The sequence below is a fragment of the Macaca mulatta genome, chromosome X, assembly GCF_049350105.2.
Source record: "Macaca mulatta isolate MMU2019108-1 chromosome X, T2T-MMU8v2.0, whole genome shotgun sequence".
Taxonomy (NCBI): Eukaryota; Metazoa; Chordata; class Mammalia; order Primates; family Cercopithecidae; genus Macaca; species Macaca mulatta.
In genome coordinates, this window is record NC_133426.1 from 100,930,313 (window position 1) to 100,955,649 (window position 25,337).

A 25,337-nucleotide genomic window follows, 5' to 3' on the forward strand; every position below is an offset into this window, starting at 1 on the left:
AATGATTTCGTTTTCTTGGACAGCGAGAATGTGAGGAAATGTGGAGATATGTATATGAACTAAATCTTCATCCATGATAATGGGATTTAAATGGATCATGTTTAAAATGATAAACATTTCCAATATGTTATAAACTCAAAAATATGCTAATATTTTAACATATTTAATATATTAATATAATTTGAGTTTATAGCATATCATATCAGAAAAGTTAAAACCTGAAACGATTAAAGATGGCTTTTTTTCTTTTTTTGCTCAGAAGTAGGACTCGTGGAGAAGAGTGAGGCAGGATTATTGCTTTTTATTATGATCCCTTTTGTATTGTTTCTGTAAGCCATATGGGCAAATATTTTTTATTTAAATTACAAGATAATATGTATTTTGGCAATGAAGTGGTATATTAGATATGGTTATGCACTAATGTGGAACTGCATACCAGTATTACTTTTTGGGAAAATCTTTTAGTAATTCATGCAGAACTTGAAGCATGTCACTCTTTATAACAGTTACTTAAGTTAAAAAAAGAAAAAAAAAAGTCCTAAATGATGATGATACAATAAATGTAACACGGCACAATAACATTTATAATGGTAAAAAATCCTAAATAAACAATAAACATTATTAATACAGAGGGCTGAGGAAATTGAGAGATCCTAATTTCATTCTTCTGTGTTAGATTCACTAAATGTTTTGCTTTTGAAGTTATAGACAGAACTCTTGGACACAACAATTACTGTATCTTTGTCTCTCTTTGATGATCTTTCTGTCTATGGACATTCAGATTAGATTTGTTCTCTCTGGGAATCTCTTCCAAATTACACTTTACTGGAAGAAAATGTTTTCTCAATTAGCCCCTTAGATCTGACCTGGTGAATGTAAAGATAGAAAGAAAATGGAGCTGCAATAAATCAGGTGTACTAATATCATTCTATCTCTTACATAGTTTGGGGAAAATAACCACGCAGAAGCATACAGGTGGTGCTCTACAGAAATAAACTTCACACAGAAATAAACTTTATGATTTTCCAATATCAATGATTAAGTAATTTTTAGTGATTAGAGTTATTGATAAGAATAATTTCCTAATAAATTTGTCCACATTTTAATGATTTTAAGTATACACAATGATATTCAGTAACTAAAATAGTACTGTATACATCAAAGTTTCCATAGAATTTACAAAAATTAAGAGTATTAATACAAGTACACATTTTTCAAATTTAGTAAAGTCTCTATTAACAATTCCGAAGTAATACAATAATGATTCCATTTAGTTGGAAGTAAATACAAATATTGACACTCAATATTGTGATATAACATTTATAGAAAGCCTTTTTGTTTTGTTTATAACTGTCACATAATAATTATACATATTTATGGGGAACAGTGTGATGTTTCAATACATGCATTTGTTGTACATGCTGTAGGAGTAATTTTGAAATAAACGGTCATGACAATGTTTAATTAGACCAATTTTGTGAGTCACAAGCAGTGGGTTTTTTAATGAAATTGAAAAGAAAAGAAAAAGGATAAAAATATCAGATAACACTTGCAAGTTTCATAAAACTTTTATTTCTGTTAGCTATGTAAAGAAAAATACACGCTCATATGTATATGATGAGTTTATACTGTGAGAGCCAGTCAAAATAGCAAAGCCTCCTTATATACAGGACAATGAGCCTTTCAAATTTGGTGAAAGATGAGAATTTATTTGTGCATGTGTGTGTTTGCAAGCATCTTTGAAAAAGTTCATGCACCAAAATAATAAAAATGTATATACCTTTTTCTAAGAAAGATGTCTCCCAAAAGATACAAATAGTCTCTAGTCTACATAAAATCCATAAGAAATTTCTGGAGAATTACATTTGATATTTGTTTTTGAATGCATAGCAGATGCCTTATTGCTGGTTGCTGCATGCCTGTTTGTGTACCATGTGGTGATTATTACATTACATGCTGAGCAACAAGTCAGCTGGAGAGCACTGGAAGAGAAATGGGTACTTCGTGAATAAACATTTGTTTACAGATCACATTATGTGTGACCACTGTTTTGCAGCTGCTGTTGTTAGTCCTTTGTCATAAATTGAAACAAAACCAATATGAAAAATGAAAGATTATTTCGTTATTCATAGATGCTGAATTTATGTAGCCTTCAGGAATATTTTTGTGATGCTATTATCAGAATATCTTTAAGTGGGAATAATATTGCATTTCTCTGAGTATGTTAGCTACCTATCTTCTTTCCTAGGTCAAATTCACAGGTGACAAATGACAGATAATTAAAAACTAAAGGGAAAAAGAAAAAGAAAAAGGTCAATGGTAAAGCTATAGCTGTCCTAAAACATTTCTACTCTTGAAGAGGTCTCTGAAGGTTAATTCTCACTGGCAAAGTAACTGCTTTGGATTGCATTCATTTTGAGTGATGAGCGAAGTAAAACCTATACATGCTTGCTATTGCTGATAGGAGAAAGTATCAATTAGGACAACACAAGAAATGAGTACGTTTATATTCACGAATAAATTATTTCTTTCCTTTGCGTAATGTGGATAATTTTGAATATCTTTTCAATGACAAATGAGCTGGCATCATGTGATAAGGAACTATTACAAAAATGGCTTAAAGTTTTGCATACAGCTTCTCAGTGTAATTTCTAGATCTATTGAATATCAGCTTTTACTGGTGATTATTAAATATTTAAGTTCTCCTTTAACCTAGTGTTCACAATTTTAATCTATTTGTTTTTTTCTTTTCTATTCATTTTATTGAGGAAAATGTCATTGTACAGAAAATATTGTCATCTTAGTTCATTTATTTTTGGAGACAGAGTCTCCATCTGTCACCCAGGCTGGAGTGCAGTGGCACGATCTCGGTTCACTGCAACCTCTGCCTCCCTGGTTCAAGCGATTCTCCTACCTCAGTCTCCTGAGTAGCTAGGACTGCAGGCATGTGACCCCATACCGGGCTAATTTTTATATTTTTGTAGAGACGGGGTTTCACATTGTTGGACCAAGCTGGTCTCGAAATCCTGACCTCGCGTGATCCACCAGCCTTGGCCTCTCAAATTGCTGGGATTACAGGCGTGAGCCACCACACTCGGCCTTAGTTCATTTTTTATCTGCATTATAAACATACTCGCATAGCACTGTCATTCTCATTCTCCAGTACTAGCAAATATGATTTTTTTGAGAATATTTTATAACCTAATATTTGACTTAAAGGATGAGAAACTGAAAAGGATATATAGAATAAGTATTTTTTCTTTTTTTTTTTTCTTTTTTTTTTTTTTTTTTGAGACGGAGTCTCACGCTGTTGCCCAGGCTGGAGTGCAGTGGCGCGATCTCGGCTCACTGCAAGCTCCGCCTCCTGGGTTCACGCCATTCTCCTGCCTCAGCCTCCTGAGTAGCTAGGACTACAGGCGCCCGCCACCGCGCCCGGCTAATTTTTTGTATTTTTAGTAGAGACGGGGTTTCACTGTGGTCTCGATCTCCTGACCTTGTGATCCGCCCGCCTCGGCCTCCCAAAGTGCTGGGATTACAGGCTTGAGCCACCGCGCCCGGCCTAAGTATTTTTTCTTAAGGAAATTACTAATTATGACGATTATTATGATGATTAATATTATTATGAACATGATTAATTAGTCCTATATGTTAAAGTATTTGTATTTAAACTATAAAAAGTCAATGCCGTACAATTAAGAAAAACATGATATGAATAAGTAGAACATCAGATAAATCCTACTTATATACACTAGAATTATTTTTGAAAAACAAAACCAAATACAAAATCATCCAGAAATGTCTAATGATTCCTATTAGATACGTGGGCCACTCAAAGTAAAACACATCTTATTAAAAAACTAACAAGAAAGAATAAAAGTTGTTTCTTATTTGTAAATATATACCAATATTAGCTTTATTGTGCAGTTAAATTAAAATTTAAATAACATGGTTAAGCTAGTATGAAGCTATTACTAAACATGAACACAATACAAATGCCTGTACAAAATGGATTAATGGCTAACTAAATACTCTAATGAGTTAAAACACAGAAAGTTTCTAAATGAAATTAAGTTATGTTAAACAGAAATGATATCACTACTCTGAAATTTGTCAGATGATTTTATCGTAAATATTGTAGGGGTGAAACTTTAGAGATAGAACATTGCAATGACAAGATATCTGTGGTTAGGACAGAATTGTCAAGGTATATGTGGAGCTTCACCTAATGATTTTTTTTCACATAACTGAGCTGATCTGAAAGAAAAATATTGAAATAAAATGTGTTTACCAATACGTTTAACCCCCCAAATGGGAACACATTAGTAATATCTTATGTGTTTATTAAATAATAAGCACAATAAGCCATCTGTAAGTTTTGATTTATGTAAATAAAGATATATGACTTTCACAGTAATTCTGACTTATGTAAGTAGAGATACATGACTTTCAGCTTAATGCAGGAATAATTTTAAAAGTATTTCCTGAAAGAAGTAAGCACAAACCCTCTTTGAAGAAAAGGAAGACTGTTGTAATGATTTTCCAAAAACAAATACCATGTTATCTTACATTCAAAAATGACAAAATTAACAAAAAAGTTACGATGAATTACAAACACTAAACACAAAAGACAGCACAGACATCATAATCCTTTATAACTGGAGTTACTGAACAAGTAATATAAAACATGTATGATTAATATGCTCCGAGAAACAGAATATGTGAAAATAAGATCAAATTTAAAAATAAGAGACTTTTCAAAAGGAATAGATTCCCCTAGATACATTGGGAAGTAGTAGACCCCTGCTGACATCTTGATTTTGGCCCAGCAGTACTTACTTTGGATCCTAGCCTTCAGAACTGCAAGTCAATTTTGATTGTTTTAAGTCACTGAATTTGTGATAATTTGTTATGGCAATCACAGGAAATAGCACTATATTTTCTGAGCACATTTTAGTAGTCAGAGTCAGAAAATATATTTTTAGTGAAATCATGAGTTCATACTGTAACCTCCAATTCAAATTCAGTACCACAGGATGCTTTATTTTATTTTGTATTTTTATCTTTTTTCTTTCCTACTGAGAACTCGAGTTTCCAACAATATCAATATTTCATGACATTCCTCTATCTTTGAGTAAACATAAAATAACTTCAAAGTTACCACACAAGTACTTCTACCAAAATCAAAAGTAAAAGTTGAGATTTTGTTGTACTAACATTTCTTATTAGAATGTATTTCACTAAGTGTGTAGAATCAGAGTATGTATTCTTATTTTAATGTGGGTTCATCCACATCTTCAGAGTATTTCTTTAATCTTTTTGTGTTTAATTTAATTTTTTTTGAGTATTTAAAGTATTTACAAGTTCAAAACTCAATATTAAGTGAAAAGTAGTAGTCTTGCTTCAATTTTACTCCATCACTCTGTACCTATCCACCAAATGTATAATCAATATTTTAATTAGCATCTTGTTTTCTCACTTTTTTAGCATTTACATTATATCCTGTAATTCACTCCATATCAGCTAAAAAATAATATCTTCATTCCTTTTATTAACATTCTACTTTGAGGTAGTTATTGAATTACATGTAGAGACAATAAATAATCAGAGAAATCCTATATATGTTTTACCTAGTTTCCCCCAATGGTAACATTTTGCATAACTATTTTATGTTGTCATGACAAAAAATAGAAATTGATACACTCTATCTATTCATGTTTCACCAGTGTTGCACACAGTCATTGAGTGTCTGTGTGTTTATTTCATACTGTGAAATTTTATCACATGTCACATGTAGATTCATGTGACCACTGCCACAGTCAGGATATAGGATAATTTTATCACCGCAAGAATCTCTCATGTTGTGTTCTCATAACCACATTCACATCCTTCTCCCTAGACCTTCGCAAACCCTGGAAACCACGAATCTGTTCTTCATTAATATTATTTTGTCTTTTTAAGAATGCTGTATACACAGAATCCTATGGTATGAAATATTTGCAGATTTGCATTTTTTCCACTTAGTATAATTCCCCTAAGACCCCACCAAAACTAGAAGCAGCTTAGATATGTGGCTTTCACAGAGAGGAATGGAAGGGGCAAGTAAATACAGCAGCTTCAGCAGAAACATCCAGGTACTCTCATTGGGACTAATCAAGGAAACAACTTGACCCACAGAGAATGGAGAAAAATAAAGCAAGATGACAGCCCACCCAGGAGCGACATGGAACCAAGGGAACCTCTCAGAGGGAAGGGAGGGCTGCTATCTTTGCTGTTTGGGCAACTTAGCCATTCCAGCCTGTGGGCTTTGGAAAGGTCAAGCCAACCAGTGCATAAGCAGTTCCCCAGCACAGCACAGGTGCTCTACAAAGGCATGGCCAGACTACTTCTTTAAGCAGATGCCCATATGAGAAAGGTATAGGCCCTAGAAGAGGAAAAACAATCTTAAAACATATGAATTAAGTAGGAGGAATCACTCTAACTGATATTGAATCTCACTATATAGCTATACTATTGAAGACAATGTAATATTGTTAGACGAATAGACGCATAGATCAATGGAAAAGAAAATTAAAAAAAACAGAGAAAACAAATACAGATTCACACAAATGTGCTGGACTGATTTTTGACGAAGATGAAAAAGCAATTAAATAGGAAAAAAGACACCCTTCTAAACAAATGATATTGAAGCAACTGGGTACACATTAACCAGAAAAAAAGGTAAACTTTGACATCACTCTCACGTCTTATATAATACTTAACCCAAAGTGGATTGTAAACTTAACTATAAGATATAAAACTATGCAATTTTTAGAAAAAAAAAAACTTAGAGGAAAATTGTTAAGATCTAGGGCTAGGCAAGTGGTTCGTAGACTTGACACCAAAAACATGACCCATAAAATGAAAAACAAAATGATAAATTGGAAATCAAAATTGAAAATATTTACTGTGTGAAAGTCCTCATAAGGAGGATGAAAATACAAGCAATGAAGAGATAAAATATTTGCAACCTAAATATCTGATAAGAAACTTATATCTAGACTATATAAAGGCATCTTTGTAAAAACATAGTAAACATAAGCAAAAAAAAATCCAATTAAAATGGGCAAAATGTTTGATGGGACATCTCACTGAACAAAAGACAGGGAAACCTGATAAATAGGAGTGATTTTCAACATCATTAGCCATTAGGAAAATACACATTAAAACTAGAATTAAATAGTACTAAAAACTTATTAAAATGACTAAAACAAAAAAATGTGACAAGTGGCAAGGATGCAGAGAAACTGCATCCTATATGTATTGCTGATGGGAATGTAAAATTGAACACTATAAAACAGTTTGACAATTTCTTATAAAACTAAAAATTTGATTACCATATGGCACAACGATTGAACTTTTTGACCTTTATTCCAGAGAATGGCTATATTTTTGTTTACAAAAAATTATACACTAATGCTCAAGCAGCTTTATTTATAATATTCAAAATTGGAAATGACTCAGCTGTTATAAGATATGTGATGAGCTAAACCATCCATTTCATAGAATACTGCTTACCAATGGACTAGTGATGGACACAAAACTAATCACAAGGGCATTATGCTGTGTGAAACAGCTCATCTCGAAAGGTAACATAAAGTATGATCCCATTTTCAGAACAATTGTGAAGAGAGAAAATTAAAGAGATGGAGAACAGATTTGTGATTGCCAGAGCTTATGGGGGAGAAGTAGAAAGATGGCTCTGGTCTTAAGTTGGTAGCACAATAGATACTTGTGATAGAACTGTTCTATATCTCCACATTGATAATGATCATACAAATGAGCAAATGTTATGAAATTGCATAGAACTAAATATATGCACACAAAATAGTGCACGTAAAACTGGTAAAACCTGAATAAGTTTGGTGAATTGTATAAATGTTAATTGACACCGTACTATACGAAAAATGTTATCATTGGTTATCACTGAAACTGGGTGGTAATTTTACATGAAATTTATCTGTGTTGTTTCTTTCTACTGAATGTGAATTTAAAATTACTTCAAAATTAAAAACTAAAAAGATTCAGCACTGTTAGCATCTTTCTTTAAACATTATATATATATGTATATATAAGTGTGTGTATACACACATACATATATATTTAAGTAAATGTATAATAAGCATTGATTTTCCCCATTTATGAAGTTTAATAAGTTAAAAGTCTGTGAGTAAAGTAGCATTATTTATTAAAATCATAGATTTTTCATGTCATGTTGGTCAAACTGTCATTCTGTATGCCGTACAGCATTTCCAAAACAAATCATAGTAAGCCATATTTTACCTCCTCTTTTCCCCTGTCAATATGGATACATCAGCAAAAGTTATACAGTTTAACAACTTTCAGTTCTCCAGCTTTCTTTTCTCAATTCTAAATCTAAGATTGAGCTAGAATATTTAGCAGTTCAACATTTTCTGATTTCTTGTTACCTGAGTGACCAACTGGGAAATAAAAGTGAGATGAAATGAAACTGAAAGATAATTGAAGTTTCCTCTGTTCTCCTGTCAGTTTGAGAGAATATTTAAATAATGTATTGTTAAATATTGTATTGTTTATTGAGAAATAAAAGTGAGATGAAATTAAACTGCAAGATAATTGAACTTTCTCTTGTTCTTCTGTCAATTTGTGGGAATATTTAAATACTAAAATATTTCAAGCAAATGAAGCTGTTATTCTTAGCTCTTCTGTCCAAAGCATCACTTTGTATAATTTCTCATTAATTAAATATTGTATGGTTTACACTGATTACAACTATATGCACTTATTAGTTTATTTTTTCAAAAACAAACACAAATTTTACTCTCCTCAATATATCTACTATATCACATTATTATTTTCTTACCACACTGAAATGCAATACTTCTAAGAATCATCCTAAACCATGATGGCTACATCTGTTAGTGATATAAAGGAAGAAGTGCACAGACATAATGATAACCAAAAGTAAAAAATACAGTTATTCTCTTCTGAAACTAAGGGTATACAAGATGGAGATAAGATATAGAACCACCTGCGTGATACAATACAGAGACATTCTAATGGTTCTCAAATACTTTCTTTCTACCAGATGCATACTGTACAGTAGAATCTAAAATGTTCATAATGCTCACAAATAAGGAGCAGACTTTTAAAGTGCATTTCAAGGAACACTCATTTTATTTTATAAGATGTGAATAAGTATCCTGCACACACACACACACACACACTCACACTCTCACATATACATAGACACACACATATATACATAGACATGTATATATGTATACATCTGATAAAATTTATGTATATGTAGTATAAAATAACTGAAAAGTATCAGGATACAAGAGTGTAAAGTATTGCAGAACTTCAAAGAGATTATGAACAGTAGTTATCTGAGGGAAGAATTAATCTTCAAACATATTTGAATAAAGAATTCTCCACCTTTTAAATGCATAAAATCTACATAACATTTCCTAACTAATTCTGTGAAGCTAATATAACTGATTCCAAATGAGGTAATAAGATAACAAGAAGGGAGAACTGCAGAACAATATCACAAATCCAAGAGCACATTTTAAAAAGAATATACATCATGAAAAAGTAGGATTTATTAATGGAATACAGGAATGATTCAACAGAAACAAAATAATTGTAACACACTGCATTAATAGAATGAAGAGGGGGAAGCACATAACTATTACAATTGATGCAAAAAAGCATTTGACAAAGCCCATCATCCTTTTCTGAAATAAAATATTCAACAAACTAGGAATCGAAGAAAATTTCTTCAACTTAATAAAAGGCATGTAAGAAAAATATACAGCTAACATCATACTTATGGTGAAAGACTAAACATTTTTCTGTAAGATCAAAACAAAAAAAGGATTTTTTTCCACTTCTCTTCAATATTGTACTAGAAGTCATGGCCAGAGAAATTAGGTAACAATAAAAGTAAAAAGTATCCAGATTGGGAAATAAAGATTAGAATTCTCTTTATTCATAGATGACATGATCTTATATATAGAATGCCACAAGTAATCCATAAAAACTATTATATTTAAGAAATTAATTCAGAAAAGTTTCAGCATACATCAACATACAAAATCAGCTGTATTTTTATGCATTAGCAGTCTTAAAGTGAAATTAAGAAAACAATTGTATTTGCAATAACATCAAAAAGAATAAAACACTTAGAAATAAATTTAGCTGAGAGACAACTCTTGTATACTTAAAACTGTAGAACAAGGTTGAGAGAAATTAAGGAGTAGATAAATAAGTGAAAAGATATCTCATATTCATGCATTGAAAAACAATATTGTTAAGATAGCAATACAGCACACATTGGTGTAGAGATTCCATGCAATAGCTATCAAAGTTTCAACTGCCTTTTTTGAAGAAATGACAAGCTCACCTTACAACTAATATAGAATTTCAAGAGAACATGAATAGCCAAAACAGTCTTGAAAAATAATAAAGTTGGAGGACTCTACATTTTCCCATTAAAAAAATTGCAGAAAAAAGGAAGTACACCAAGCTGAGGAAAAATGATACAACATGGAAACTCACTTCTATAGAAAAAAAATAAAACCAGCTTTTTAAGAATATATATATATTATATATACATTTATATAACTTATATATCAATCTATTGGATGTATTAATTAGATTCATTGTTCATATAAATTGAAGACAAGATATTATATTTGAGTATTATACATCTAATACTATATATGTATTATATATAACTTCTTGCTTTCAATTTATACATTCATATGAATTTATAAATAGGTATATATGTGTGCATATATGTGTATGAGTCAATAAATATGCATATATAAACAGATGACTACTGTAAAGATAAGCTAAATAATAGCAAATAAAATAATGTGGAAAGGTCTTATATTTTATGTGAAGAAAAACAGTGATAACCCCATATAGACATTGAAAATTAACAATAAGTATTACAAAGGCCAGAGAAAAAGCTAAAAAATGCAAATATTTAGGCATGAAAAACAGATGAAAGAGTATTTGAAAAAATATTTAATTCAGTCATAAAGAGGAAAATAAGCAGAAATAGACAAAAACAAAGGGACCAAGTTGAAAACAAATGAGTAATTGTAAATGTGAATCCAAACATATCAATATCAATAATGACATTTAAATATTAATGGAATAAATCCTCCAATATAAAAGTTGAGACGAATAAAACTCATTAAAAAGCTGCAGCCAAATTTATGTTGTGATAGGTTGAAGAAAAATAGATGGATATATATAAAAAATAGCATCTTAAGTAAGAACAAAAAGACTGGAGTCACTATATTATAATCAGATAAGTTAAACTTGAAGTGTAGGAGTATTAACATAAACAGAGACATTTCATGATTTTATGGCAAATATGAAAATTTATCAGTGAGATGTAGCAATTGTAAATATGCATGTGCATTATAAATGGCATTCCAAATACATAAAGCAACACTTAACAGAAATAAAGATAGAAGTATATAATTCTATGAGTATGCAGGGAAATTTTACCTGCATTCGTAGTAAGGCTGCACTCAACAACTGAAGAATAAACTTCTATTAAGTGCATATGGCAAGTACACCAAAAATGGATCATAAGCTAGGCCTTAAACAAGTTTTAGTACATTTTAAAATAACTGTAATCATATTGACTACATTCTCTTGCAATAATTGTATTGAATTAGAAATCAACGACAATAATATTTCTAAGAAGTTGTTCTGTGCAGGAAATGAGCAAGGGGAAAGGAAAAGACACACACAATACTTTTAAGGGTAAGCAGTCTTTATCCCAAGTATATGGCAATACAGATATAATAAGCAAATCATATAATACACAAATCATATAATAAGCAAATTGCAATGAGAAGGGGAGAAGGGAAAAATTATATATATATATATATACACATATATATACACACACACACACACACATATATATATATATATTTTTTTTACACTCACCACATGATTGAGGATTCATCACCAGACCGAGAAGGAACAGCCTGGGCTCCAGAGTCAGCCTCTCCACTCACTAGACTGTGGAGGATTCATCACTATACTGGGAAGCAACAGCCTGGGCTCCAGAGTTGGTCACCTGTCCTTGCACAGATGAGGAGAGGTCTCACGAAGCTTTGGTGCGGTCTGGGACCCTAGCTCCTCTTTGTGTCATGAGTTGTTTGGCGTGAGGCCCAGTCACAAGGGCCCTTCATGACTGGGCATAAGGAACACAAAAAAGTTAACTTGTTTTTGAGATTGTCTGTTGTTTTTCAATAACTAACATACAGGAACAGATTGAAATAGAGATTTCTCTGAAACGGTGCTGGATGAACGCCTCAAAGGGCTCACACAACCTGTTCCAGGACTTGGTGACCATTGTTTGTGTCCATGTTCAATTGAGTTCAAATTTAATATTCAACTTTTCCTCTACAGAAGTATAAATTTCAAATACCTAAAAATTAAACAATACACTTTAACAATACACTTTAAATTATTCATGGTTCAAAAGTTCAAAGAAGAAAAGGTACCCGGATAACAAGGCATCTGGTTAGTCTCGTTAATATTCTTATAGTAGGAGATCTGACATTATGTGCCTCCTGCTGTGTTGCAAGAGGGGTACTGATACATGATGTACGTAATATATTTGATCCCAAATATGAATCATAAGCACCCTTAGAAGTAAATATTTGGCCGGGTGCCATGGTTCACACCTGTAATCCCAGCACTTTGGGAGGCAGAGGCAGGTGGATCACCTGAGGTCAGGAGTTCGAGACCAACCTGGCCAACATGGTGAAACCCTGTATCTACTAAAAATACAAAAATTAGCTGGCTGTGGTGGCGGGTACCTGTAATCCCAGCTACTTGGGAGGCTGAGGCAGGAGAATCACTTGAACCCAGGAGACAGAGTGAAACCTCCAGAGTGAGCTAAGATAGTGCCATTGCACTCCAGCCTGGGTGACAAACGTGAAACTCCGTCTCAAAAAACGACAAAAAAAAAGTAAATATTTATGTCAGTCCAGTATATGCAGTTTCTATAAATTAAAAAAGCCTGGTTATAGCAAAAATTATTTCAATGAAACAGATACACACACACACTAAACACACACACACCACACACACAAGAAAAAGAAATCATTCTACTTCAACAGAAACTAAAAAGACACAAACAAATAAAATGGGTAAAATTTTATAGAATTATAATGTAACAAACATTAAAAGGCTGCAATCTCTTTTGAGATTAATGTGTATAAATTTGCATATATTCATGAATCAGAGTATTTGCATAACATGCAATTATTTTTAATTTTCAAATGTATAATAATATTGAGGTTATGCAGAAAAACGTTTATTAAAAATGTCTACTAGAAGTAGACAAAATTTGAACTGTTTAGGGGTGAAGTGGGATGATGCTGCTAATTCAAAATATATTCTTAACAAAAATATGTTTGAATATGACTATATATGTGTTTGAACTAGAGAGACAAAAATCAAATCTAAAATAACATCTGGTGACTCAACTCGAATACTCCAAGGATTTAATTGTAGTACATATCGTTGAAATAGGCACGATGTTGTTCAAAATAAAAAAAGTTAACAATAACACATCTTCTTATAAAGAATACCCTAGTCCAACATAGCTGTGAAAGTAAACTCTCCTGAGTATTTTAAAAAAGAGAAATTACCAATACAACATAAAAAATAACCACGAACAAGAGAGAAAGGGATAACCACTTTAATTTTTTTAATGTGTCTGGCAACACTTTATATCAAAATTTAGCCAGAAAGTAATCTAGGAAACCCCAGACATTCATTCCTTGCAGAAATATTAAATAAAGAACTAGAGGTGCATAAAATATCTTTGTAAGTGCCCTGATAAGCTATGAAAGAACTATAGCAATCAAGCAAATGCTCCTTGGCTCTAAAAGCTGTCTTTAAAATAGTAAGAAACTTTATGTCTGAGATCATTTTCTGGGGCTGTTGTAACAAAATACCACAGACTGTGTGGCTTAGAAAACAGAAACTGGTTTTCTCATTTTATGGAGGCTGAGGAGTCCCAGTTTAAGGAACCAGCAGGGTTGGTGTCTGGTGAAGGTTCCCCGCTTTTGTTGCAGATCGTCGCCTTCTTGCTGTGTGTTCACATGGCTTTTCTTAGTGCAAGAAAGGGGAGAGGAAATAAGGCAGGGAGGGACAGAAAGAGAAAAAGAGAAAGCACTCTGGTGTCCATTCCTATAACGACTCTAATTCTACCAGATTACATATCAAATAAGAAACACTAGACAGTAACCCAAAGGCATTAAAAAAAAAAAAAAAAAAAGAGTTCTCCAGTAAAGGTAAATACATAGAAAAATATAAAAATAAGTATCGTGTAATTATTTATAACTCCACTTTTTATTCCTCTACACAATTTTAAAGACAAAAGTACAAAAATGATTATATATCTATGTTAATGGGTACCCAGTGTACAAAGATGTAATTTGTGACATCAGTAACATAAACATTGATTTAACATAAATACAATGAATCGATACCAAAAAAAAAAAAAAACCCCAAAGGATTAGAGTTCTCAAATGCATTTGAAGTAAAGTTGATATCAATTTAAAATGGGCCATTATAACTATAACATGTTATATGTAATCCTTAAGGTAACCACAAAAAATATATATAGTTTTTTTTTTTTTTTTTTTTTTTTTGAGACGGAATCTCACTCTGTCACCCAGGCTGGAGTGCAGTGGCGCCATCTCAGCTCACTGCAAGCTCCTCCTCCTGGGTTCATGCCATTCTCCTGCCTCAGCCTCCCAAGTAGCTGGGACCACAGGCGCCTGCTACCACGCCTAGCTAATTTTGTGTGTGTGTGTGTGTGTGTGTGTGTGTTTTTAGTAGAGACGGGGTGTCAGCGTGTTAACCAGGATGGTCTCCATCTCCTGACCTCATGATCTGCCTGCCTCGGCCTCCCAAAGTGCTGGGATTACAGGCGTGAGCTACCGTGTCCAACCAATATAGCATTTTTGTTTGTTTGTTTTTTGTTTTTGTTTTTGTTTTGAGACGGAGTCTCGCTCTGTCGCCCAGGCTGGAGTGCAGTGAAGCGATCTGGGCTCACTGCAAACTCCACCTCTTGGGTTCACGCTATTCTCCTGCTTCAGCCTCCCGAGTAGCTGTGACTACAGGCGCCCGCCACCACCCCCGGCTAATGTTTAGTAGAGACAGGGTTTCACCGTGTTAGACAGGATGGTCTCAATCTCCTGACCTCGTGATCCACCCACCTCGGCCTCCCAAAGTGCTGGGATTACAGGTGTGAGTCACCGCACCTGGCCCTATATAGAATATTTTTTAAGTGAGAAGGTAATCATAATGTGTCATTACAAAAAATCAAACATAAATGCAGTAATGGAAAAAAATGAGGAAGAAATAAATATAAGGCATACAGAAAACAAAATGGCAGAAGTACTTTCCTATCAACAATTACTTTATATATAAATGGGCTAAATTCCCCAAATAAAAAAAAAATAGATAAACCGAAAGGATAAAAACAAAACAAAAAGATTGAACTATATGCTGTCTACAAGAAGCTCGCTTTATATATAATCACACCCATAGTTTGAAAATAACAGGATGGAAAAAGATATTCTATGAAAATACTAACCAAATGAGAGGAGAGGTGGCTACAGTAATATCAGACAAAACGGGATTTACATTAAAAGCTGTAACAAGAGACAAAGAAAGACATAACATAATGATAAAATAGTTTGCTAAAAAGATTTAATAATTATAAACATGTATGAACCAAAAATTTAACCCTAAATACATGAAGCAACCATTGACAGAATTAGAATGAGAAGTAGACAGTTCTATAATAACACGAGACCTCAGTACTCCACTTTCAATAATGAATAGAACAACCAAACAGAAGTTTAATAAGAAAAGAGAGAGAGGAGCTGGGGAAGGAGGGTGACCCGCGAGGCTCGGCCCAGACAACGCGGCAGCGATGTCCGCGAGCCAGGCCAGTGCCGCGGCGGAAGCGGCGGGGCCTCGCGCGTGGCAGGGGGGCCTGGGCTTCGGCCTCCTTCCGGTTCCCTGTAAGCTGTCCCGCAGCCAGTGCGAGAGCAGCAGCAGAGGCGGAGGCTCCAGCGCGTCTCTCTCTTCGCGGCTCAGCCTGAGCCAGGGTAGGCCAGGCGGCCCGGTTGTCTGGAGGGGGATCCGCTGCCCGAGAATGGGAATTCTCTTCACCAGAATATGGAGACTGTTCAATCAGGAGCACAAAGTTCTCATTGTTGGGCTGGGTAATTCAGAGAAAACTACCATCCTTTACCAATTTTTGTAATAGTTGCTGTGGACAGTACAGACAGAGAGAGGATTTCTGTAACTAGAGAAGAACTCTACAAAATGTTAGCACATGAGGGCCTAAGAAAAGCTGGATTGCTGACTTTTGCTAATGAACAAGATGTTAAAGAATGCATGACTGTAGGATAATTCTCTCAGTTTTTGAAGCTAACTTCTATTAAAGATCACCAGTGGCATATCCAGGCATGCTGTGCTCTAACTGGCGAGGGATTGTGGCAAGGACTTGAATAGATGATGTCATGACTTAAGATTAGATGATCTCTACTGACCTCTTCTCATGGACTTTGTATGAATAAAGTGCTGGACTTTACCTGAAAGCTGTAAAAGTTAAAGGTTTAGATATATTATAATGAACTGATTTAAACATTTGCTGTAAGAAGAAAAATTAGGAACACTTATTTGAAAACAAAAATGAAGTCTCACCTTCCAATGTGCTTTCTCATTAGTTTTTTCCAAAGAAAGTAATTAAAGCTGTGACTGACATTTTTCTCATAATGAATCTTCTCAGGACGTTGTGGAGCCTGTGGTAAGTACAAAGGGCGAGGAAGACATTTTGAATTTTAAGAGCTTTGTTATCAGTAGTTGAATGTTGTTTTCTTCTTGTTCCATTAAGTCAAAATACAAATCAGCACAGATATTCAGTTTCCAATATTTTAAAACGTAATGTTGCTTATGAAAAGTATTTTACTTAAGGTTGTGTGTGTAATGTGTATATACCTCAAGTTCAAGTTAATGGCTTTGATTTATGTTCTAAAGAAAAACAACACAAGCATAAATAATATCCTTAGTTATAAACATAATGAAATAAGTATTGGCATTGGTATTAAATGCCATCTTATACGTTCTCCCTATGTTCTCTGTATTGTACTAACCAACCTCTCAAATCATGGAGCTGCTTGTTTAAAAAAAAAAAAAAAAAAAAAAAAAAACCAATGGAAAGGAAAAGGCATGACATTGTGTATGGACTTTTTGTTGTTGACCAAAATCGCACAGATGGAAACATGTAATTCAACAGAGTGGGATAGCTATCAGATTCTTGGCTTAGTATTACTAATGGGCAGGATTGTACAATGAGCAACTATCAGATTATTCCTTTCAATGGTTCTTATGGCATCTAAATTACTGAATAAGTTATTAATCCATTAATCAGTGAATCATAAATTATGACTAAAATTATCAAATGAATTCTCATCATCAATTGAAAACTGTTACGTGAAACATATCTACCCAGAAAAGTAACATTCTAGAAATACTATTAAACAACTTAGCTATACAATTTTTAAGTATTAAATTATATGTCAAGCAGTTAAAGTGAATTTCAGAGTAAAAGTAAGGCATGTTTCTGAGCAACATTGATAATTTCTTAATTTGCAAATTTCTTCTTATTTTGGTACTTGGAATATAGTGTGAGACTTTTTATTTCTAAATTCGTTGTATACTTTATTACATAAATGCATATTTTGACAATTATAAAATGCAAGTGTTTTTGAATGATTTTAGGAATTTGGCTTAAAAATAAAATAAAATAGAGTTAGAACAACACTGTAGACTAATGTACATATATAGAATACTCCACATAACAACAGCAGAATAATCTTTTTTCTGAAATAAACACAGAACATGTTAGTACACAAACTAGTCTTGATAAATTAAAAAGACTGAAATCATACAACATATGACAGTGGAACAAAACAATAAATCAATAGCAGATGGAAAACTGTAAAATACCCAAATATATAGAAACTAAACAATACACTGTTAAATAACCAGTGAATTAATACAAATAAGAGAAATTGGAAATATCTTGAGACAAAAGACCATGAAAACATGACATATTGAAACCCATGGGATTTAGCAAAAGCAAAGCAAAACAGAAAATTAATAACTCCAAACAATTACAATAAAAGGCAAAAAAGTCCTCAAATTAAAAATCTAATTCTATACCTTAAGAATGTAGAATGAAAAAAGTAACCTTAAAGTCCACAGAAGGAAATGAAAAAGATTAGAGTAGTGGTAAATACCATAGAGAATACAAAATCAGTAAAGAAAATCAATGAAATGAAGAGCTAATTCTTCAAAAAATGAGCAGAATTTACAAATTTCTAGCAGAATTGATTAAGAAAAAAAGAGACAAGGCTCAACCAAAGCAAAAAATGAAGAATAGGACACAACTACCTTTTGACAGAAATAAAAAGGATTATAAGAGTGTACTATGAACAACTGTACACCAGCAAACTAGATAATCTAAATGAAATAGATGAATTCATAGAAACATACAACATACAACATATCAAGAATCTGTTATAAAGAAATTGAAATTTTGAATAGAACTGTAATTAATAAGAACAACATCAGGAGTTATTAAATATAAAGTGAACTAACAATAAAAAATTCCCACAATGGAAAGTTAAAAACAAAATGGTTTCAGTGATAAATTTTAACAAACTTTTACAAAATGTTTAATGGAAATTCTCAAACTCTTCCAAAAAAGTAAGAAAAGAAAAACTTTCTAACTCATTCTATTAGGCCAACATTACCCAGATAACAAAGCCAGACAAAAACACTAGAAGAAAAGAAAACTACAGACCCATCCCCTTATAAGTATTAGTGTAAAATCATGACTAAAGCACTTGCTAAATGAATTATCAGCATATTAAAAGAATTAAACATCAAGGCCAAGTGGAATTTATTTCCGGAATGCAGGGAAGGCTCAATATTCAAAACTCATTCACTGTAATAACACCATATTAACAGAGTAAAAGAGAAAAAAACCCATAATTATCTAAATTGATGCAGAAAAATCATTTGACATAATTCTACACTTTGCATGGTAAGCTATTTAAACAAATTCAAAATAAAAGGAAGTAATTACCTCAACATAATAAAAATCATATATGAAAAACATATGGCTAACATCATATATAATGATAAATAAGTGAAACCTTTTCCTGTAAGGTAAAGACTAAGACAAGAATATTCACTTTCAACACTTGTATTCATTATAGTACTGGAAGTCCTAAACAGAGTAATTAGGCAATAAAAGATTTAAAAGGCATCCAGTACATTCTTCTGTCAAGCTTACCTAGTTTATATATAGAACTAAACACTTATCTAATTAAAATGAATTAATCATTTTTTCTATTCATTAAAAGAGGTTCCTAAAAAGAACTATGTTCAAGAGAAAATTATTCCTACCCAATTCAAGAGCTAATGAAAATACAAAACTTTTGATTTCACTCCTTTGAGCTGTCAAAAGTGACAGAATGATGAGGCATATAATTGACAAACAGCATCAAACTGTACTCTGAAATAAAACTGACTGTTCCCTGGAATATACATAAATTAGTGTTTGATACTACACAGAATAAATTCGGTAATGAAAAAGGCATTCCAAAAATCATAACAGTGAAAACACTTATGGAAAATGCCTGTCAAATTTGCGATTAGGATTGCACATCCTCCTTGAAATACATGCAATTCACAATTGTGCTTAAAATATAGCAAATTGTTTTCCTTGATTGAAGTAAGGTGCCAAATTGAAATAGCAAGAGAAAGGTGCCAAACTGAAATAGCCAATTTCAGATTGTGAGTTCCTAGCAATATGAAAGTAGAAATGAAGGGAACGGAAACATAATTTAAAAAGAGGGTTCGTGAAGTTTACACACTAACCAAAACTGGCAACATTTAGTCTTCAAAATTAAATACAAATTTATTCAAACAGCTCTACTATGAGACACAACATTTTTGCTGAAGTCTACTGTAAAAATAATTTTCTATTAAATATATATTGATATAACTTTTCATATTCAAAGACTATGCCATTTTCAAAAGTATTCTGGCAAAAATACAGTTTTTTCCTAAGGAAAGCACAGTCATATAGAGGTGATAATATGCCATATCTCTCAAATGCCAAGAATTTTTAAAATCTCATGAAATTTCTGAAGTAGAAAAAAGTTACCTGCCAAATTTGAATTATCAAATTGGTTTAATTGACTAAACTACCCCAAACAGGAATGTTGCGAGAAAAATTTAGACAGAATATGAGGGATTCTGTAATGTTAAGTAAAATACCTGCGCAAGTAGAGAACACAATTGTAGTGGAAACATTTGTCAGTGATGGGATTTTAAATGTGTACTCCACTCATCTGAAATATTAAAATTCAAAAATTATAAATATGTGAAGCTTCAACCTTAAACTAGTAGAGAGAGTACAAATTAAACGCATAGTAAATAGAAGAAATGAAATAATGTGCATCATTATGGTAACCAATAAAATAGAAAACAGGAAAAAATGGTATAGAAAATCAATGAAACCAAAAGCTATTTTTAAGATCAATAAATCTGATCAAATTATAGCAAGACTGATCAGAGAAAAAATACATATGATATAACTTACCAATATCAGGGAGTGAGAAGATAGCAAGAAAATAAAAATATTAAAAATATAAGATAATATGATGAACACATTTCTGCCAAAAATGACAACTTACATGAAATAGGCAGATTATTTGAAAGACACAAACTAACAAGGCAAATCAGAAGAAATAGATAAAGTGAATAGCACTATATTTACAAGAGATATTAAATTTGTAGTTAATTCTCCAAAATACTTCCACTCTTATTTCATTTAACATTATGATCTCCAGTTCCATTTATATTGTTGCAAATGACTGAATCTCATTCTTATTTGTAATTAAATAGTACTCTATTGTGAATCTTTACCATATTTTATTTATCCATTCACCTTGCTTTATTTTGATGAACACATACATTACTTGCAAATCTTCGCTATTGTAAGCAGTCTTGCAACAAACATAGAAGTGCAGATATCTCTTTGATATAATGATTTTCTTGTTTGGGAGTACAGCCATGAGATTGCTGGATTATATACTAGCACAATTTTTAGTTCTTTGAGTAACCTCCAAACTTTTCTCCATAGTAGTTGTATTAATTTACCTTCCCACGAACGGTGTAGAAGGGATTTTTTTTTCTCCACTTCCTCATCAGCATTTGTTATTGCCTGATTTTTAGATATAAACCATTTTAACTGGGGTAAGAAAATATTTTATTTTAGTTTTGATTTGCATCTCTCTGATAATCAATGATGTTGCTCCCCTTTTCATATGCCTGTTTGTCATTTGTATGTCTTCTTTTAAGAAATGTCCATTGAAATATTTTGCCCATATTTGATCACATTATTCAATTGTTTCCTATAGAGTTGTTGGAGCTCCTTATATATTCTGGATTCTTATTCGTTATTAGATGGTAGTTTATCAATATTTTCTCCCATTCTGTGGATTGTCTCCTCACTTTGTTGATTGTATCCTTTACTATGTGGAAGCTTTTCACTCGATGTGATACCAATTGTCTATTTTTGTTTGGTTGCCTGTATTTATGGGGTATTGCTCAAGAAACTTTTGCCCATACCAGTGTCTTGGAGATTTTCCCTCATGTTTTCTTGTAGTGGTTTCATTGTTTGGGGTCTTAGATTTAAATATTTAATCCATTTTGATTCGATTTTTCTATATGGAGATAGATAGGGATTGAGTTTCAGTCTTCTGCATATGGATATCCAGTTTTCCCAACACTATTTACTAAAGAGACTGTCCTTTTCCCAGTGTATATTCTTGGCACTTTTGTCAAAAACAAGTGCACTGTAGGTGTATGGATTTATTTCTGGGTTTTCTGTTCAGTTACATTGGTCTATGTTTCTGTTTTTTTTTTTTTATGAAAATAGCATGCTGTTTTTCTTAGTATAGTTCCATAGTATAATTTTAAATAAGGCAATATAATACCTCCAGTTTTGTTCTTTTTCCTTAGGATAGCATTGTCTATTCTCAGTGTTTTGTGGTTCTATTTTAGTTTTTTTTTGTATTTCTGTGAAGCATATAATAGGTATTTTAGCAGGAATTGAATTGAATCTGTAGATAGCCATGGGCAGTGCTAACATTTTAACAATATTAGTTTTTCCAATGAACGGACAATATTTTTCTGTTTTTTGGTGTCCTCTTCAATTTTTTTTTTACTAGTGTTTCACAGTTTTCATTACAGAGATTTTTTTCCACTTTTTTGGGTAATTCCTAAATAGTTAATATAATGTGTGGCTATTGTAAGTGGGGTTACTTTTTTTTTTTACTTCTTTTTTATACTGTTCACTGTTGGCATATAAAAGTGCTCCTGACTTTTGTATATTGCTTTTGTATTCTGCAACTTTACTGAATTTGCAGTGTTTTCTTGTTGAGTCTTCAGGCTTTTCCAAATATAAGATTATATCATCTGCAAACAAGGGTAATTTGACTTTTTACTTTTCTAATTGCATGCCCTTAACATTGTTCTCTTGTTTGATTACTCTAACTAGAACTTCCAATGCTATGTTGAATAACAGTGGTGACATTGGGAAACCTTGTGATGTTCCAGATCTTAGAGGAAAGGCTTTCAGTTTTTGTCATCAAGTATAATTCTAGCTGTGGATTTCTTATATAAGGCTTTTATTATGTTGAGGGTTGTTCTTTCTATCCCCAGGTTTTTAATGTTTTTATCATGAAAGAATGTTGGATAGTATCAAATGCTTTGTTAGCATCAATTGAAATGGTCTTATGGCTATTATCCTATATTCTGTTTATATAATGTATCAAATTGATTGATTTCATATTTTGAACCATTCTTACATTCCAGGCATAAATTACACTTGACCATCATGAATGATATTTCTGATATACTGTTTAATTTGTTTAGATAGTATTTCATTTAAAATTTTTGCATAAATATTAATCAGAGATTTTGGCCTTTAGCATTTTCTTGTTGTTAAGTGTCTTCATCTGGTTTTGATCAGGGTAATACTGGCCTCAAATAATAAGTTTGGAAATATTCCCTCCTCATCTATTTCTCAGAATAGCCTTAGTAGGGTTGGTATTAGTGCTTCTTTAAATGTTTGGTAGAATTCAGCATTGAAGCCATCAGGTCTTGGGCTTTCTGCTACTGGGAGGCATTTTAATAGGGCTTTAATCTCATTACTTGACATCAGTTTTGTCAAGTTTTAGATTTTTTCATTGTTCATCCTTGATAGGTTGTATTTATTTAGGAATTTATTCATTTCTTTTAGATTTTCCAATTTATTGAAATATAGTTGCTCATAGTAGCCACTAATAAGCCTTTGAATTTCTGCAATATCAGTTATAACGTCTTCTTTTTTATTTCTGATTTTATTAGTTCCTTTCTGTTGTTTTGCTGTTGTTGTTGTTAGTCTGTCTAAAGGTTTGCCATTTTTTTTTAACTTTTCAAAAATCAACTATTTTTTATTGGTCTCTCATATTTTTGTTTCAATTTCATTTTTCTGCTGTTATTTATTATTTTTTTCTTCTAGTATTTTTGGGTTTGGTTTCCTCTTGCTTTTATAATTTTTTAAGATGTATTTTTGGATAGTTCATTTGAAGGTTTTCCTCTTGTTTAATGAAGGCACTTACAACAATAAACTTCCTTCTTAATACTACTGGCTTTGTTGTATTCCATAGGTTTTGGTATGTTGTTATAATTGTTGTTTCTAGAATTTGTTCAATTTTCTTCTTAATTTCTTTTTTTTTCTACCTGTCATTCAGTAGCATACTTTTGATTTTTATGTATTTATATGGTTTCCAAAATTCCTCTCGTTTAAAATTAGTAGTTTTATTCCATTGTGGTCAGAGAGTATGCCCAATATTATTTCAATGCTTTTAATGTTTTAGGACTTGTTTGTTACTAAAACAAACAAGTCTCTACCCATGAGAATGATCCACGTGTTGAGGAAAATAAAGTGTATTCCACAGCTATTGCATAAAATTTTCTGTAAATATCTATTATATTCATTTGGTTGATAGTGAAGATGAAGTCTTACTATTCTTTTTTGGTTTTCTTTATGAAAGATCTGTCCAGTGATGAAAATATGGTGTTGAAATATTTAGCTATTATTGTGTTGGAGCCTATCACTCCCTTTAGCTCTAATAATATTTGCTTTATATATTTGAGAATCCAGTGTTGAATGCATATGTATGTAAAATTGCTATATTCTCTTGCTTCATTGACCCTTGTATCATTAGACGATGACCATCTTGGTCTCATAGTTTTTGTCTTGCAATATAGCTTGACTGAGATAAGTATAGCAACTCCTGTTTTTTTGTTTGTTTGTTTCCATTGGCATGAAATATCTTTTTTCATCCCTTTATTTGCAGTCTACCTAAGTCTTTATAGTCAAAGTGTGTTTCTTTTTTTTTTTTTTCCTTGAGATGGAATCTCACTCTGTCACCCAAGCTGGAGTGCAGTGGTGCGATCTCGGCTCACTGCAACTTCCGCCTCCTGGGTTCATGCCATTCTTCTGCCTCAGCCTCCCGAGTAGCTGGGACTACAGGCACCTGTCACCACACCTGGCTAATTTTTTTTTTTTTTTTTGTATTTTTAGTAGAGATAGGGTTTCACCGTGTTAGCCAGGATGGTCTTGATCTCCTCACCTCATGATCCACCCACTTCGGCCTCCCAAAGTGCTGGGATTACAGGCTTGAGCCACCACACCTGGCCCAAAGTGTGTTCCTTTTAGACAGCAAATCAATGATTCTTGTTCTTTTATCTATTTAGCCAGTCTGTGAATTTTATTGGAGAGTTTAGTTCATTTACATTTCATGTTATGATTGATAAGTATGGACTTACTCTTTCCATTTTCTTCTTTGTTTTCTGATTGTTTTGTGGTCTTCTCTTCCTACTTTTTATTCTTTCTGTCTTCCTCTAGTACAGATGACTTTTCTGGTGATATGAGTTGGCTTATTGCTTTTTATTTTTTATGTATCTATTATATGTTTTTTTCGTTTAAAGTTACCATGTGGCTTACAAACACTACCCTACATCCCACTATTTTTACCTGATAACAACACTTTTTGCATAAAAAAATCAATCTAAAAAGAAACTATAAAAACTCTATACCTTAACTTTGTCCCCCTGCT

General features: G+C 32.4%; 1 pseudogene; it reads left to right on the top strand.

Moving 5' to 3' along the window:
- The first annotated feature begins 16,240 nt into the window (after positions 1-16,240).
- LOC114675085 (ADP-ribosylation factor-like protein 5A pseudogene) lies at positions 16,241-16,629 on the top strand (annotated as a pseudogene).
- Positions 16,630-25,337: the final 8,708 nt, after the last annotated feature.